This window comes from Solanum verrucosum, unplaced genomic scaffold (assembly GCF_900185275.1).
Source record: "Solanum verrucosum unplaced genomic scaffold, falcon-dt-bn FXZP01000074.1, whole genome shotgun sequence".
Classification (NCBI taxonomy): Eukaryota; Viridiplantae; Streptophyta; class Magnoliopsida; order Solanales; family Solanaceae; genus Solanum; species Solanum verrucosum.
Window position 1 is genome coordinate 1,525,964 of NW_026020200.1, and position 6,176 is coordinate 1,532,139.

Here is a 6,176-nt window from a genome sequence, read left to right on the forward strand (position 1 = left end):
TACTATTATCAAATATTATTTTCTGTTCTAAAGATTCTTCGTCTTGATGTTTTTCTTTATTTATTATTTGTATATCTTTCAGTCATTTGTTATATTATAGAATTCATTTCTGATTCTATTTCTATTTTATCTATCATTTTTTTGATAATTCATATATACTATCATTGCTTTCTAATTCATAATCTACGTATTCTATTTGTGTATTTTTCATCGTCTATTATTATTTCTGATATTTGTTTTTTCTTTGGATTTTTAGGTAATTTACAATCTCTAGCTATGTGTCCTAATTTTCCACAATTATAACAAGTACATTCCATTAGTTTTCTTTTTGGTCTATATGGTCTTTTGGTTTTGTAGTTTTTTTTTACATAGTACCTTCTTCTTGGTTTTTTATATTTATATTTTGATCTATATTTTTTATTATATTTCTTTCTATTTTTATAATACCTATCCGTACAACCAAATTGAGGTGCTGTTTTATTTTTGCAAACATGCCATGTCTTTTACCAATATTTTTTCCATTTTTATTTCTTCTTTATGTTTTCACATAGTTCCATAAACCATCGTTGCAAGAATTTTATTCTAGCTCCTAAGGTATCTGTTAATTCTGCTTCATTCCAACTTTTTATTACTTTTGAATTAAAAGGTTCTGGTAATTTTGTAAAATATAATTTTCTTTTTTCTTTACTTTCTTCTATGCTATATGTTCCTTTATAATAGTATTCTTTAAATGCACATGTATATTCATCTATGTAACACATATTACATATTGCTAATTTTGTCATTCGATTTCGATTCATGATTTTTTCTTTATTTTGTTCTTCTACCTCTGTTGTCATACTATTAAATTCATTTCTTATAGCTATTTAGTATTTATATAGTATTTCCATAGATGTAGTAGCTATTCCTCCATCGAATGTTTTATTACTTCTTAAAGTTATTAAGCTTTCACTTGTTAAATTTTGTAGCCATAATTTTACTGTTCCTATAAGTGTTCTTTCTATGTATCCTGGTGCCTCTGTTATTACTATCTTGTTATCTATTAATTGTTTTGATATGTATCCCATCCATAATTGGATTGTTTTATTTATATTTGCTACACAATCTAAATCTAAAAAATCATGTTGTCCAATTATTGGTTTAGGTGTCCATTTTTTACTTTATCTTTTATCCCATGTAGTTTTTTCTTTATCATATTGTTTATAGTTTTCATTATAATATTTTGGATTAAATTTTTTTGGGGTTTTTACTCCTGATGTGCTAGGTTTTTTATTCATGTCTACGTCTTCTGTATTTACTTCTAAATCCGTTGTATTGTCCATGTTTGCTAAAAGTTCCGTATAGGTTTCGCTTGTTTCCGAACGGTCATTTGGATTATTGTCATTTATTTCATCAATTTTTATTTCAGGTAGATTATTTTCTTCTTTTTCTTCTAATTCTTCTAATTCATCTTCTAATTGTAATTTTTCTTTAAATTTAATTATCTCATTTGCTAATTTTGTTTTTTGTTCTTTTTCTTTTTGTTTAATTTCATACATTTCTTTTAATATTGCTAGCTCTTTTCTAACTCTATTATTTTAGTATGTTTTACTTCTTCTAATTATTGTACTTTCTTTTTTGCTTGTTGTTTTATTTTTTCAATTTCCGTTTTTCTATCTATTTCTTCATTTTCTTTTGTTATTCTTATCATAGCAGTTAAACTATCTTCTAGCTTTACCGTTTCTTTCTCTAACATTAAACTTAGATTGTCACTATTTTCTTATATCTTCTTCCTAGATTAGAAAATATTATCTTTATTTTTAATCCGTCATAGTTTTCGTATATTTTTTCATCTATTGCATATTCTTCTTTATTCATTTATAAATTATATTGTAGTTTATATTCTAAGTTATTTATTTGTATTTCTAGATATAAAATAGTTTTTCTCTGTGCTACTCTAGATTTTTTACAGATTCCTGCAAATATATTACTATTAAGTCTATTTTGCCTATGTCGCAATTCTTGTCTTTTTGCTATAATTATTTCGGTAAGTTTTTGTCTATATTCTTCATTCTCGTTATTCATTGTTTCTTTAAATATTGAATATATTTATATTCTATTTTAGATATATTATCTATTAATTGATCTAATTTATCGTTATCAGTTTTTGTGATGTTGAGTTTTTTATATTCCGGGTATAATTTGTTTAATTTTCTTCTTATTTTTCTTAATTTTCTACTAATATGTTTCTTACTATGCTTCAAGTACACTCAACATCTCAACCTCAGGCACACAGCGACGAATAATCCCATCAGCACAACTACGATACAAGTAAGGTTCATCCCAAAAGAATTTCTTCACATCATGCATAAACTTTTTCCTTTGGTGAAAAGACAAATCGGGGGGCACAATATCGCTTGCCAAATAATTAGCGAAGTCTGCGAACCAAGGAATCAAATCATGAGAAGCAGCCAATACCTGTTCATCTGGAAAAGCATCATTAATTTCAGCCCTATCTCCAAGCTTTAGCATAGCCTCTTCCTCTAATCTGGACAAGTGATCGGCAACTTGATTTTCGGTCCCCTTTCTATCTTTCACTACAAAATCAAACTTTTGCAGCAACAATACCCATCTAATCAATCTTGGTTTTGCATCCTTTTTCGCCATCAAATACCTCAATGCAGAATGGTTATATGCACTATGACCTTAGTACCATGCAAGTAGGATCAAAATTTCTCGAATGCAAAAACTACCGCAAGAAGTTCTTGTTCGGTCACAATATAATTCTTCTGGGCCACATTTAGAGGTTTGCTAGAATAGTAAATAGGGTGAAAAATTTTCTCTCACCTTTGACCCAATACTACACCAAGCGCCACTCCACTCGCATCGCACATTACCTCAAACGGTTGTCCCCAATCCGGTGAAATAATGATTGGTGCAGTAACCAACTTCTCCTTCAACTCTCCAAATGCTCTAAGACAAGCATCATCAAAATAGAACTTACACTCCTTCTTCAGCTGTTTGCACAACGGATGTGCAATTTTGGAGAAATCTTTGATGAATCTCTTATAAAAACCTGCACGCCCAAGAAAACTTCTAACACCTTTTACAGAAATGGGTGGCGGAAGCTTTTCTATTACCTCAACTTTAGCTCTATCAACCTCAATACCTTTCTCTGAAATTCGATGACCCAACACTATACATTCTTTAACCATGAAATGACACTTCTCCCAATTTAGCACCAAGTTGCAGTCATCACACTTTTAAGCACCACGGCCAAATGATCTAGACAACGATCAAAAGAATCACCTACAACTGAAAAATCATCCATGAACACTTCAAGAGTGTCCTCCACCATATCAGAAAATATTGACATCATACAACGCTGGAAGGTTGCTGGAGCATTGCACAACTCAAATGACATCTGTTTGAAAGCAAAAGTCCCATATGGGCAAGTGAATGTGGTCTTCTCTTGGTCTTCTGGAGCTATAGAAATTTGATTGTAGCCGGAATACCCATCAAGAAAACAATACCAACCCTTTTCCTGCAAGTCTATCCAACATCTGGTCCATGAATGGCATAGGAAAGTGGTCCTTTTCTGTCCACGCATTCAACTTCTAGTAATCCATACAAACACTCCATCCAGTAACGGGCCTCGTTGGAACAAGCTCATTTCTTTCATTTGGAACCACAGTCATACCACCATTTTTAGGCACACACTGCACAGGACATACCAAACTACTATCTGCAATGGGATAAATAACTCTCGCATCCAGCCACTTGATGATCTTCTTTTTAACTACCTCTTGCATAGGTGGATTTAATCTTCTCTGGTGCTCGATACTAGGCTTATGATCTGGCATGAGTTGGATTTTGTGAGGGCAAATACCGGGAGGAATCCCAATAATATCCGCAATAGTCCACCCAATAGCTCGCTTGAACCTTTTTAACATAGTCACCAAGCACTCTACTTGTCTTGCATTCAAATCTGCCGCAATGATGACCGGCAAAGTATTCTCTTTGCCCAAGTATACATACCTCAAATGCGGTGGTAGAGCCTTAAACTCCAATTTCGGTGCCTCCACAATAGATGGTCCTGCGGGTGGGGACTCGCGATTCTTCAGGTCTAATTCATACTTCTTTGGTTTGGGCCGATATTCACACCTATCAAGTGCGGCTACCAACTCATCATACTCTTCAATACCATCACTATCGAAATTCATCATAACTGCTGCTAGTGCCTCAACACCTAGTTGCTCTTACCGCATTGCAGTGGGCTTTGGGTCCCCTAGACCCAAATTCTTGTAAATAGACAAGGGCATGAGGTTGATGCTAGCACCAAGATCACACAATGCCTTAGCAAAATGTAACAACCCTATAGTACATGGGATCGTGAAAGCACCAGGGTCTTCCTTCTTCTGCACAAGAGATCTTGTAGCAATAGCGCTACAATGCTGCAATCTATCATCATCTTCAAAACTCACAGACCTTTTCTTTGTGACCATATCTTTCATAAACTACGCATACCCAGGCATTTGCTCTAAGGCTTCTATCAAAGGAACATTGATAGAAAGCTGCTTCAACATAGTAATAAACCTGCGATATTTACCATCTTCAGTCTTCTTCACTAACCTCTATGGAAAAGGTAGTGGAGGTCTAGGTATGGGAACCACTTTTTGAGATATCTCATCTTCTTGATCTGTCGCAGTCTCAGACTCTTCTCTAACCTCCACCACATCATCTTCTTTTCTAATCTCAGCATCCACCATAGACGGCATATGTGGATCTATGGTTTGCTTACCCCCTAGAGTAGTAATTGCCATACAATGACCATCATTCTTTGGATTCTGGATGGTGTTGCTAGGAAGAGTGCCAGGTTGACGTAGGTTCACTGTAGTAGACAACTGAGTCATCTGTTGCTCTAGATGCTTTATTGACACTGCATGGGCATCAACCTTTTGACCAATACCAGACAAGTCGCTTCTCATCTCCTTCACATTCTCATCAGTTGCATAAAACCTTCTCATCATCTTCTGCATCATATCTTCAATACGCGCCATATTGCCTCCAGCTTCCCTAGCACCAGATTCCCAATTTTGAGGGGGAAAATAAGGTCCAACCTGATCATTTCTGTTTCCATATTTGTTCCTGTTGTAGTTGTTGTCGCGATTGAAGTTCCCATCCCGAACATAGTGACCTTCTCGATTGTAATTTCCATAGTTCCAACTTTGGTTCCCTTGACCTTGGCGCCAATTTTCCATGTTGGATCCTTGGGCATTTGGTCGGAAACCCCCCGTCTGATCATTCACAGCATAAGCATTCTCTTCATAGTAACACTTTTCAACTGGGGGTGGCGTTCTAGTCAAGTAATTCACAACATTTACCTTCTCTGCACCTCCGCTCAAATGCTTCAATACCATCCATAACTCGGTCCTCATCTGAGCCATCTCCTCACAAATCTTATCCGCAGACTGGGTGTTTGTATTCTGAATGGCAAATGTGTTTCTCCTAGTATCTAACCTTCTAGTGCTCCATGCTTTATTGTTGCGAGATATCTTCTCCAGTTTTTTAGAAATTTGTGCATATGTGCAGTCTCCATATGAACCTCCTGCAATGGTATCAAGCACTGCTTTATTGTTGTCATCCTGACCTCGATAGAAATATTCCTTCAGCGACTTATCATCAATATAGTGATTTGGGACACCTCTTACGAAGGCAGTAAATCTGTCCCAAGAGCTACTCACAGACTCTCCAGGTAATGCTACAAAATTATTGACCCTATCTTTGTGATTTAGCTTATTGGACATTGGATAGTACCTTACTCGAAACACATCCGTTAGTTGGTTCCATGTAAAGATTGAGTTATAAGGAAGCTCAGTGAACCATACTGCAGCATTGCCTGTCAGTGATAGAGGGAATACTCATAATCCGATGACATCCATATCCAAGTCTGGTCTACCTACAAAACTTTTGCAAACCACCCTTAACTTGGCTAAGTAAGCATGTGGGTCCTCCGATGGCAATCCTGAGAATAAGCCCCTTGCTGTAAGCATCTGCATCAAGCTACTAGTCACCACAAATGTGTGCCCTGGAGGTAGAGGGGGTAGGACAATAGGTCCGTCAGAGTCTGCTATATTGATGTTGTCCCGATAGTTTTCGTGTTGTCGTGGGCCTAGTGGATCTTGCACCATCAACGC